Source organism: Mus caroli, unplaced genomic scaffold, assembly GCF_978045245.1.
Source record: "Mus caroli unplaced genomic scaffold, Mus_caroli_1 scaffold_12, whole genome shotgun sequence".
NCBI lineage: Eukaryota > Metazoa > Chordata > Mammalia > Rodentia > Muridae > Mus > Mus caroli.
In genome coordinates this window covers 20,475,111-20,488,280 of record NW_028227267.1, presented here as the reverse complement: position 1 = coordinate 20,488,280, position 13,170 = coordinate 20,475,111, and the positions used below count along the sequence as shown (strand labels likewise).

The following is a 13,170-nucleotide window of genomic DNA, read 5'->3' as shown; positions in this document are numbered from 1 at the left end:
GCTTTCACATATACCATCTGGCCAGCCTAAACAGCAGATTGCAACTCAGGCCTGCTCTATTAAACAAGACTAACAAGGGCTGGTAGAGGTTATGATTTGATGAGTATATGGAAGGCTCTGGGTTCAATCTCCACCACAAACAAACAAACAAACACATAAACAAAGTAGTGAATAATCTAATGTCTAGGGACATCTCATCTCTCTCAGGCTGGCCTTGAACTCCATGTGTAGCTGAGGGTACTCCTGAACTTTTAATCCTCCTGCCTCCCACTCCTGCATGCTGGGATGATAGGCACTCCCCACCATGCCTGGTTTGTGCAGTGCTCAGAATCCAAGGCAGGCCCTCACTCATGCTAACAAGCACTCTGCTGCCTGGGCTGCATCCCATCTCCCAGAAAATACATTTCTGAATATGTATTTTTCTCAAAACGGAGACAAATGCTGACTAAACATGCATGTTCAAGAGGAGGAAGACTCTATTTACATTTTGCTCTGTAGCCTAACTCTCAACACTTTCCCCTGACATTTCATACACAATAAAGACTCTTAACCTTTTCTTATTCCAGTCAACCACCTATAGTTGATCCAACTGGAGCATTTGACTGAACACCATACATACTGGGCATATATAGCAGCTTCTGGTTTTGCTCTGTTACATTATGAGCCTCACTCTTCTCCCATTTACTGCCACCTGTATTTTCCCCTTTAACTCTATAAAACAGTAGCATCATTCACAAAACACTTGGGTGACTGCACAAATACTGTGGGTGACTCTTCTGAAATACAAGGGCACAGCAGCTCAAAACATCGGTTCCTAAATGGAGGCGCAGAGGTTCTGAACAAGGTGTGAAAGGCAGTTTATCAGGGTTGCCTTGTAAATGTGAAAAGTCCAAGGCAGGCAGGACACATAGAACATGCAACAGACTTCTCACCTCTAACTCCCAACTGGAGGCATTTCAGAGGGTAACTAAACCGTTTACATCCACGAACTTTCTCAGTCCACTCTCAATATGCTACAAATCATTCCCACATTTCCATCTTAATATTCCAACAGGCGGTTTGATTCTGTCCACTTACGGCGAGCACTGGCCTTTGCATCTCTAAAGCGAGATCCGCATTCTAGTCTCTACTTAGATATTACTGAGAAGATTTTGGTCCTTGATGACATTTAGAGAGAGCCTCAAAACCTCCGAGTGGTGTGGAGTTCCACTGCAGGCCTTTGGTCAGGAGTATCCTCAGCTGGAAAATGGTCTGTGAACATTGCCAAGGCTGCATAAAGTGTGTTTAGTCAATGAAGCCCCAGTGGCTGTTGCTAGGATGTCTAAGTCCAAATCTAACCATCCCATACCCATCCTGTCATCTATCTCCCAGTTTCAGGCCCCTTGGCCCAAACCAAGCCCCACGTCATTCCCATAAATACAAGGTCACAGGTTTAATTCCTAGTACAGAAAAAGGTAAAAAATAAATAAATAAATAAATAAATACCTGAGATCCTTGAAAGCCAAGCGCCAGCTCTAGCTTCTTCATGGCTCACAGGGCCCTTGTGCCCAGTCACCCTCTCAGGCCTCTCTCCCCACACTACACCCTCAACCAAAGCACTGGTTCTACAAACTACATTCACCTCCCCAAGCTTTGAATCTCCTCCCATTTTCTCATTTTGAAGCTGGGCCTATACTATTCATCTGGTATTTGTACCACTCAAACCCACTCTCTGTCTACTCTAGTGCCCTCAGCGACACCTTTAGTATCACTAACTCAGAAGCCCTTCCTTCATCCTTCTTCATGACCCTCTGAAGTTGTCTGTGGCAGGCTAGTTGCTCCCCAGAAGAGAACCACTATTAACACCAGACACTCTAGCCTTCAAGCCTCCAAATCAACTGCTCCTACAGCCCTCCTCGTGTCCAGAAGAGACCTGTCATGATGTAAGTACATAGACATATGGCAGCTACATAATATAATGGTTTATATTTCCTTATTAATAAAATCTATCATAAGAGCACACATGCTGGTTTTGCTCCCAAGGTTGAGATTGCAGACAATGTCATTTATTTGGTTGAAAGTTATTTCATTGAAAGCCTGCATGCATGAACAAACATCTGTATGAGTATGTATGTGTGTGTGTGTGCAAGTACATGTGTGTGTGTGTGTGTGTGTGTGTGTATCTTACATGATACACATGAAATAAGTTGGCCTAAGTGATGAGAAACAGAGGTCCCAAATAGGACAATCAATGATGAGTACACAAAGGGAACTCAGGCCAGTGCTACATTTCTATAGATAAAAGAAACTGCTTGAAGTTATTCCAAGCAACTATTCATGTTGGGAATTCAAGATGGGTCATCAGTGTATTTGAAGTCTATATATAAAGATAACGGTTCTTTTTCATCCTTAACAAAAATGGCAAAGAATTCCCCTTGTGTGTCAGCCCCTGCTAACTGTTCCCTCTTCCCAGGCGTGATGGGCAACCCCTGAAATCCCGTTGCCTTTGTGTCCACCTAGCATCACACAGGACTTGTTCTCAGAGAGCCCACAAGAAGGCAAAGCTTTCATCCCATTCACTACCCAACCTTCTGCTCCCCTAGGGAGAGGCCCAGGAACAAACAGGAGGATGTGCCAGATTGGGAAAGAAAGAATGGGTATGGGGGAGCTTTACAGCCTGAGGGGGAGGGAGACTCACATCATCAGAAAAGATCAGAAACCATCTTCTGAGAGACGCGCACGTAAAAAAGAGTCAACAGCTCTGCTCCCAGCATATACTACCCCTTGCTCTTCAAGGTCATGACAGTTAGCTGGAACCAGTTGGCAGGAAGGTACCATGGCAAGCCTGGCTTCAACCAGGCAACGAACACCATCATGATAGGAATGTGATGTCTGCCAATTCCACTGAGAAAACAAGCAGGGGTAGCAGGCCCCACCCAGCCTCACATCTTACAGAGACCCTAGCTCTGCACCTCCAGGGAATAGGTTTCCACCCTCAGAGCAGCTCCAGGATGGCAAAGAACCTTCAGTCACTGCCAGTGCACAGAGGATGAACTCCCACCCTGACGGCATCCCCTGTGTCACAGTGGAATTCACTGCAGAAGAACTTAGAGCAGCAAAGCGCAGCGAGGTTTAGTTTCTTACGAAACCCTGCTCTCTCTTGCTATAATTAGTCATGCCATTTTAGCAGAAATGTCTCTCCTAGTTTGCATAAGGATATGAGAGTATTCTTACAAAACAGTCAAACTGCTCGACGCCCATTCAAGTTCTTGTCTTCTGACCCACTACGAAGTTATCTTGAATTAATAGTTTGTTCCTCAAGCATTTGAGGGGAGTGTACTTTGGTGCCTGCAGTTCATTCATACTCAAAATTGTGTAGGGGTGGAGAGCAGGAAGGCAAGAAAAGAGGTAATTTTAGACACTTGCGTATGTTCACACACACATGCACACACACACACACACATGCACACACAAACACACACCCACACCTACATATGCACACACAACCACACATATCACACACACACACAAGTTCAATGAGACCTGGAGAAATGGCTCACCAGTTAAAGTGCTTCTCACGTAAGAGTAAAGACTGACATTCATTATCCCCAGAAATCCACATAAATGCCACATAGTCACAGATGCCTGCCTGTAATGCTGGCCAGAGAAGTCAGAGCCAGTGATCCCCAGAGGAAGGGGCCTAGCAAGACTAGCCATATCAGAGAGCTCTAGGTTTAACTCCGAAAACCTGCTTCCATGAATAAGGTAGAAGAAAAAAATGGAGAATGATTTTCAACATCAACCTTGGCTTTCACCTACAAGCACACACACACACGTGTACCCACACAGATGCATGCCTACATACATGCAAAAGCATGTACAAACATATGCATGCACACACACACATACACAGAAGATATGGGAAGGAAGGAGTTAACAAACAAAGCTGCTGTTGACAGGCATCTATGAATATTGTCACTGTTTGCCCATCTGCAATGTATCCAAGAGACAGCTTTCTATCCTGTATTCATGCAGTAGGGCTGTAATCTTCATCATTGACTTCCAGGAAAAATAATCAGTTCTTTCCTGAAAGGGCTGGCTCCTGTCCTCTCTCTCTCCCTCCCTCTCTCTCCCCTGCTTTAATTTTAGTGAGTGCCCATGAGGTGCCAGCCAGCAAGTACAGATTTCCTGGGCTCTGACCAAGATGAACTCTCCCTGGCAAAGGCAGTGCATGTTCGAGAGCAGAGGATAGACCTTGGAAGCAACAGATCTCAGAGGCAAGAGAAGAAAAGATGCCCAAGACACTAAGGTCACAGTCCTGGGAATCAAGCAGTGAAGTGCTGAAGTGTTGGGTAAACAACTGGTGGGTAAACTGAGCCAGCCCAGGAGAAGGGGGCCCAATTATACCTCAGTTAGCCAGTGAGGTAGAAGCCTTGGGCTTCTGAGCTCCACTGAGACAGAGTGAGTAGAAATCACCCAAGCCTCAACCCTGCTTCCATGACAACCCAGCCCCTCATGCTGTTTTGGCATTAATGCAGTGGCCCTTAGTTATCTTACTTTGCATTTGTAAGGAGCAGTCACTGTTCCTACTGTGTCCAGTAATAATTAAGTAGCCTTGAAAGTCAGGGTCTAAATCTGGCTGTTTGAGCTCTACTGTTCCTTGAGTTCACCTAATAAATAGTTAATGAAGATCTACTGTGTGGAAACCTTCCCCTAGGCCCTGGGATTCTGTGATCACCACACCATAGAAGGTGGCTCCGGATGGTCTCACATTGCACATGTGATGGCCGACCATAGAAGTGATACAAGTCACTCATAATGCATGCCTAGGAGGAGAGAGGAAGCGGCCATGGGAACATGAACAGTCTACACTACAGATGTCAAGGCACAAGAAGCTGTCTAAGATAACATGTGTCTATTAAAACGTATGTAAATAAGGCGATTGGACAGCTACAAGATTCACACCACCCTGTGCCTGGGAGAGTATGCAGCTATCATTTTAGAGAAGTGGCTTCACCATAAAGATACCTCAGGCCACATAAACCTGAACTCTTGAGTTTTTAGGGAAATTTTTTCCTTTTTTTCCCATGAATTCCTCAGTGGGGTCCAGCTAAATTTTACTTAAGAGGAAAAACATGTATGGAACTGAAAAACATTGGAACCTCTAAACAGAAAACAAATTCTTGTACAGATTTAAAAAGGGGAGAGAGGCAGAGACCACAACATGGAAAGTCCAAGTAGCCCCTCCCACTAAAGCTCTAGAATGTCTAAGAGGTGACAGCCAAAGGGAAGTCTACAGTCAGGCTCTGAAGCTCTGCCGTAGCTCGCTCTCACTTGGCTCTTTACCGTGAGGAAGGCAGAAGAGCACAATCCCGTCAGACGAGGTCATCGAGGGCTCCATACACGGTTCTGATGATGTGCGGGAACCCCCACCCTCCAGCTCTGAATCATGATGCACAGCTCATCAGTGATTCTCTCCATTACTCATCCCTTGCTTCCCAGCTAATGCGAGACCATCGATAGAGGCTAATGCTAACCTTCAGGAAGCATTTGCTTTGTTCTCAGAAGATTACAGTCTAACAGAAAACCATGACTTACAGTCACCCAATCACAACCTTATCTCTCTCTCCTGGGGTCGGCTGGATCCCCAGCTTCCCCTCTGCCTCCATTCCCACAAACACTGGACATCACGTGCCAAAACCTTGACGCCCAATCCCCAGTCTCTAACTCCACGTCTTCAATCTGGGACTAAGCTGCTTACTCGAGCTTATTTGAACGTACTTTTCCAATATGATTTCTACTGTGGTTCCTTATCCTGTCCAGCTGAAGGTAAGCCTAAAAGTCAAAGTGATGCCGTTTTGAATTCCAATCCCTCTACTTACTAGTTCTGTGATCTTGGGCAAGTTCTTTAACGTCTGGGAGCTTAATGCCACCACCTGCAAAATAAGTAGGATAGTATCTGCTCTGAAGAACCCTTAAGAAAATACACATCAAAGAGGATTATGTTTGGCTGCAGTAACGCCTTGTAGATAATGCAGTTCTTTGTTTCATTCGACAAGATTCTACAGGAGGCAGTGTGGTGGCACTCAGCACTTGGGAGACAGAGACAGGTTATCGTGGGTTCAAGGCCAGACCCTATCTCAGATCAAAGCATAGTAGAGAAAGACAGGGTAAGCTGGTAGTATCAAGGAGAAGGGCCATCAAGACTGAGATCTTTCCAGGCTCCAGGTCTGTTAGTTGTTATATTTCGTTGTTTTGCTTTGTTTTGTTTTGCTGAGCTAAAACTTAAACACTGGACTCACACACCTCAGCTTTGCTATGTTGAAGACACTTTCACTGCTATAGTTATTACTGCCTATCCAGGTATTATACCCACGTTCCCAGCAGCAAGAATGAAGTGCCAAGAGCTATTGGAGTGCACCAGCCGGGCGTGCCCTCTTTTTTTAAGATTTCTGGAAAACCCCCACCCAATAATTTCTACCTCCGTCATTACCAGACCTCTATCTCATGACTTCTCTACGATGCCATGGAGTCTGGGAGGATCAGATGGGTATATCCTCATGTCAAAATATAGTTACTTTAGTTTAAAGAGCAGGTAGAGATGAAGATTGGGTAGGCAACCAACCAGGTCTACTCTAATATCAAATTAGCTGTTTTACCAAGAGTGCTCTGCACCGGGCCTCACACAGAGTTACATAAAAGTTACACTGTAGCCAGATGTGCTAACACACATCTCAGCACTTAGGAAGCTGAAGAAGGAGACTTGCCAGGTTCCAGGCCAACTTGGGCTACAGAGTAAGGCTGTACCTCAAAAGAGAAAAGGTTAGACTATAGGAACAATTGCTAATGGGTGTTGCTGCCGTTCATCTCACTAGCTTTCTGGCTAAAAGGAGTAACTTGGTTATAGCCACATGTGCCCCTCACATTCCTACAAAAATCATGTGAGCACTTTTCTATTGCTGTGACAAAACCTCATGGGCAAAGCAGTTTATAGAAGCAAGCATTTAATTTGGAGGCTCATGGTTCTAGAGGGTTAGAGTCCATGATCACCATGTTAGAGAACATGTTAGCAGACAGTCAGGCACAGTGCTAGAGAAGTAACTGAGAGGTTACATCCTGATCCACAGGTTGGAAGCACATGGAGAGCTAACTAGAAATGGCTTTTCAGCTAGGGATTTTAAAACCTAAACATACCCGCTCCCCAGCCCCAGTGACAAACCTCCCCTAACAAGGCCACACCTCCTAATCCTTCCCAAGCAGTTTCACCAACTGTAGACTAAGAATTCAAATAGACAAGCCTATGGGGAGGAGGTTCTCATTCAACCCACCACGACTATCTCCTGTTCTTGCTGTAGCTTTCTCCCTGTGAATCTAAGAAAATGGCATTTCATCCAAGAATACTTCCCCCACCACCTACTTGTAACAGTAAGTTCCAAAATGCCAGGTCCGCCACACTGGCCCACACCACTGCATTAACAATTATGTCACAGAATACTGTCAGGTCCTAAAACTAAAATAGTACCCTGATAATTAAAGTTGCACATGTATAAACACACCTGCTATGACCATCAGCCTTCTAGGGTCAAATACAGTATATTCCAAACTGCAAAGTTTAAATAGTGTGTGTGTGTGTGTGTGTGTGTGAGAGAGAGAGAGAGAGAGAGAGAGAGAGACAGAGACAGAGACAGAGAGACAGAGACAGAGACAGAGAGACAGAGAGAGACAGAGAGAGACAGAGAGAGAATATTCATAGAGATGAAGAGAAGGTGATAAAGATTCCATCCTCCAAGTATTAAGAGGGGGCTAGGGAGATGGCTCAATGGTAAAAGCTCATAAGCATGGGGACCAGGTTTCAGATTCCAAGCGCCCATTTAAAAGCTGGGGTAGGCATGTGCCTTTACTCCCAGCACATACTATAGTGAGAGAGAACAGTGAGGAGTCCCTCTCTCAAGGGAATGATAGTATAGGACAACCAAAATTCTCCTCTGGCCTCTGCATGGGCACACACTGATAGACACATACACACGCACAAACATCCATACTCTCTCTCTCTCTCAATCTCTCTCTCTCTCTCTCTCTCTCTCTCTCTCTCTCTCTCTCTCTCACACACACACACACACACACACCAAAAGAAAAAAGAAAATGAATGAAAAAATAGAGAAATAAGTAATAATTGTTGCCAGGCATAATGATGGCGCACGCCTTTAATCCAAACACTTAGGAGGCAGAGCCTGGAAGATCTCTGTGAGTTGGAGGCCCTGGTCTACAATGTGAGTGCTAGAACAGCCAGAGCTACACAATGAAACTCTGTTTGAAAATAACAGGAGAAAGAAGAGGAGGAGGGGGAGGGAGAGGAGGAAATAGAGGAGGAAGGGGAGGAGGAAGAAGAGGAAGAGGAGGAAGAGGAGGAGGAGGAGGAAGGCTCTCTAAGTTACACCATACTTTGAACCTACATGGTAGACTGTAGCTCACTAAGCCTTCCTTACCCCACTTCAGGCAGAATCTACCACTGAGATTGGACTTTTCCATGCAACTTCCTTTCTCCAAGAAAGGGTGTCAGTGGAAGTGACATTTGCTTGCATGGTTTGCCTGGATGTTTGACAGCATCCACCATAACATGGGCAGGCCACAGGAACCCCAGAACACCTATGGAACACATTAGAACTCAACCTGTGCCTTAGTCAGGATGCTCCCAGAAGCTGAGCCTGCAGACTGGAGAGGAAAATGAATACCTGTTGCTATAGAGGAAAAAATCCTGTTACCCTGCCAGAGTTGAGTGATATACTGTTATTATTTGGAATATGTTGGCATTTCTTATCTGTTCACTTATTTTGTCCCTTTTCTTCATCTCAAAAGAGAACACTGGCTGCAACCAGTGTATTTCTAGCTTGGACCCAACTGTCATAAACTTGCAAGAGCCACACTATTAGCACTGGCACACTCCTGCTTTATGTTCGTTCTACTATCTTACAAAATAAATAAACCTGAAATAAACTATCAAGGAACCGTATAAATATTGCTGAAACTGTACTGGTGGATGACAAGAGGTGACCCATGTGGCAGTCAGTGGTAACAGGTTGTATGCTTTTTAAAAGCCAACAGATGTTCTAGTGAAACAAGTGAGACAGAGTCTGCAGAATCAACCTAAAGAGAAGCACAAGCTATGCACTGAGGTGAACTTGTGGACAGCGGGGCTCACCTCACTCATCCTCCGCAATACACAGAACTGTGGCTTCTTACAACATAATAAAAGAGACAGTGTGTGCCATACTATTTTAGAAGAACAATTTAAAATGTAAGTATATTGAATCACTAGTGAAACGGGATTTTTTTTTTTTTGCAAGTAAAAGAAAAATGAAAGTCTAATCCCTTAGGGTGCAGGAAACCAACTGACTGATGTTAAAAGCATTTACTCAACCAGAACATGCTTAAATTGGAAATCTGAGATATCAAGAAAAATAGAAAAGTGTGCATTTTATTTTATCTTCCTTTAAATTGTCATCAAGATTAGAACTAACTAATAGGCCAAAAATGCCCTACTAGAAACACACAATACACAAAGCTGTTGAATTTGCCCTTGGGATGCACAGACAAGCAGGCAGTCAAAGGATCTGTGGGCTCTTCAAGGGTGGGCTCAGGGTATGCACTAGACTTGTGCAGACCACACCACCAAAATCTTAATTGAAAGCCATGGCAAGGTCATCGGCTCTGGGTCAAACAAAAGTACTTACCATCACGGTATAGTGTGGCAATGGACCTAATTCCTTTCAGTCTCCACAATTAGAATTTAGGGGCAATAGCGGTACCTACCTCACATGGGCTCTGTCAAGTGTAGAACACCAGTGGCAACAGTAATAGCATCCCTTGACATGCCTGACATCTATGTCCTAACTGTATGGTCCAGCTCACGATTTGCTTGTACAAAGCTGAAATCCACAGCACTATGCCCATATCCAGGTCCAGCTCCTATAAGGTGATGGGTCTCTGGGCACAACTCATATTTTTCTAATGAATTCAAGAAGAAAGGTACTGAAAATCAGGTTTTTGCTAGTACAAAGTTAATACCTGGTCCTTCGTCACTGATTTATCCACCCAAGAAAGTCTCACAAACCATAGCTCCTTTCCCGGAAACTATCAAAAGGCTTTTATTACAGTTCAGAAGCAAACCAACAAGATGCCTCTCATAAGAAGGTAAAGAAAGTCCTCTTCCCCACCACTACCTCCACCCTAAATGACATCTTGCAAAGGAGAAGCAGGCAGCCCTCACTTCCATGAGTTGTCAAATCTAAAAGAATTCTCTCTAGTCATGTTCAAAAACATCTTATAAACCTACCAAATCTGATGTAAGAGCCAAACTACATACTCAAAACAGTGTGAGTTCACAAGGACAAGGGTAGGGTGACCACAGGAGACGGCGAGCCACACCCTTCTCTAGATAGCTCAACAGTAAGTGCATCTCTTATAAAGAAGACTGCGATTCTAAAGGAAAGGTAGATCATTCCAACCTGCCGTCCCAGCAGCCAGCCCATGCCCGCTTCGCTCTTATACAGATGGATTTCATGTTTAAGCCAACGACCTCCGCATCCACAGCTATAACTAGTGACGGACAGGGAAGACAGGAGGAGAACACAGGTTGAACATACTTGCTTCTAAGCCCATTGTCGAGGAGTTGGCTTCCCGCTTCTCTGCTTCTCACAGCTGGAGTCCTACCTGGTGGAAACCAATGGTTAAGTAAAACCACTGATTTAAAGAGCCAACCAGGAAACTAACCAAGACAAGTGGGAGCAGCCCTCCTCTCCCGGGCATTGATTGGCTCTTGGGGTTCCACCGGTCCCATTCTATACACATAAGTGGCAGGTGCGGCTGTCAGTCACGAAGAGAACTGACAATTCACCGCTCTGGGAGTAAATTGTCTTTCATCCAGCAAAGGCAGGTAGCCGCCTAAAATCGATCTTCTCCTAAGGGAGCGGACCCTCCCTCTGGCAAGGAGGAGAAAGACCCCTCACTACAAAATAAATTATGTAGGGCTAAACAGAGGAGAGTTTGTGGGTACTATTTGATTTTCACACACCGAAAGAGCCCTTATTCTTCACTGTCCTAAAAATGATCTTTCAAAGGCTCAGACAGGATTAATAATAATAATAATTTTTAAAGGTACCTCCTTGTAAGTACCCCTTGTGTAATTAGGAGGTGGGGAGAGAATCGGTAGGAATGCTGTTTAATTTCACATCGTATCCTTTTTCATACACCACCTCCTACCCCTCCCCAGTAAATCATCTTCATTTTCCCAGGCATGAATTTTTCTTTTTATAACCTGCATCCCTTCCCCGCCCCCCTTTCCCCTGAAGCCCACCCAGACAGCCAGGCTCACAACCCCCGAGGCTGGGGGGGTCCTGTCTTCTCCACTTTATTCAGCTTCCGATTCTGAGAGACCCCCACCCTCGTGAACATCCCACCCCTCCCGGCAAGGTAGTCAGCAAAGGGAGGGGGGTCTGCAGAAAAGAAAGGCGAGGACAGTGAAGGTGGCTACGGGAGAGAGACTGCGGGAGGTGGCCCGGGGCGGGCGCCTGAGGAACTGTGCACTTGTTCCAATCCGGGGGTTTAGACAGAGAGGCAAATCCGCCCTTAGGCCGCCCCATCCCTTCCCCCGCCTGAAATAGCCCCGAGGAAGGCGGCTGCGTCTCCCCTCAGCTCCCCCGATAACGCATTGCAGCTGCCCACGAGCGCCGGGGACCCGCACGAGGGAGCCGGGGCCCCCAGCGTCGGCGTCTCACCTTAGCGATGCTCGCCCCGGCGCGGTCCCACATGGATTTTTACAACCTCGCGTGGCTGCGGCGCCGGGCGGCCGGGAGGAGCTGGAGCGATCAGGAGCGCGAGACGGTGGAGCGCGGGCAGCGCGGGGAGATGGTGGGGAGGTGGAGGGGAGCGCGGCCAGCGCCGAGCGCCGGGGCCGGGCCGGGCGGGGCCGAGGGGGCGGCGCCCGCCGCAGTCCCGACACGCGCGCTCACGGCCGCTCGCCCAGGCCCTGACTCACATTCCCAGCATTCCCGAGGAGCCTGGAGGGGCCGCGGCTGGGACCTGGGCACCTCCGCGGGGGGCAGCAGAGAGTCGAGTGCGCGCCCGCTCCGCAGCGCCTCCTGGCATCCTCCTGCCCGAAGCACCTGACCTCCCAATCCAACCCCCAGAAGCCCCTCCAAAAGCTGCCAGACACTTCTGGGGAACAAAAACAGCCTTTGCCTTTTAAGTTAACCTAGAGAACTGAGGTGAGGGTTCCTATGCCCTAGGACCATCCATTCCTATGCAGGTCCATAGAAGGATGACTCTACAACACATCTACTTTATTGCCACCTCCTTGTCCCCCAAGGAAAAGCGAGATAGAAAAGTGAAAAGGAGAGCAATTCAGGCTCCTGTTCATCAGATGCATTAGGTGTCTCGTCTGGTTCCCTTTTAAATTAGAAAGATGGGCCCTGAGTTCACGCAAGCACACACCGCTCCAGGTAAAGTGCATGAGAAAGTGTGCAAGGTTTTCACAGGCAAAAGCTTCCACTCAACAAGAAGTCTTGAACCCCTGCTGCTGCCACTTGGCACCAGGGAGGGAAATGGAAACGTCAGAGGTAAGTAGTCAATTCCAGAACAGCAGCGATTTCCTTTATGCCCTGATGAATGTGCTTCCAGCAACTTCAGTGGCCACATAAGAATGGCTCCTGCTGCAGGGAAGCTCACACATAAAGCAATCCTGATCCAGCAGTGGGGTGAGCAGAAGGAAGAACAGTGACTGGAGAAAATCCTCCCCCCCACCCTGAAAAGGAGGAACTCATATGCTAACAGCTCAGAGAACAGGAGGATGCCTTCCTATGGCAGCCTAAGTGTCTCTGCCTTTAATAGCCATGCCATTTAAGGTTTTCCATGGCCTCCGGGTGCTCACACTCTTCTTTCCATCCCCAACAAATAGTGCCCATTCCCCTAACCCTGGTACTTGAAGGACAAAACCAAACTATATCTATTGTGTTCTGTCCCACATGGATCCTTGGCAACCTGGTGTGTTACACGTGAGAGCCTTTTGAGATTCTTGACGTACCTCATGCTGAGTAGTTTCTAAAATGTGACTGTGCTAATTTGCTTCTCTGTTGCTGTGATAAAAACAATGACCAGAACCCACTTGGGAAAGGGTTGGCTTACATTTCCACTGCA

The 13,170-nt window shown here is 46.5% G+C and overlaps 1 protein-coding gene across 10 annotated transcripts in view; it reads right to left on the bottom strand.

Moving 5' to 3' along the window:
* The window catches only part of Erc2 (ELKS/RAB6-interacting/CAST family member 2), an 864,340-nt gene extending 852,415 nt beyond the window's left edge, over positions 1–11,925 (bottom strand). For all 10 annotated transcript variants that reach the window (XR_015044606.1, XR_015044607.1, XM_085828472.1 and 7 more), the window contains exon 1: positions 11,754–11,925. The gene's annotated coding sequence lies outside the window, so the exon portion shown is untranslated. The remainder of the gene's footprint in view (positions 1–11,753) is intronic.
* Positions 11,926–13,170: the final 1,245 nt, after the last annotated feature.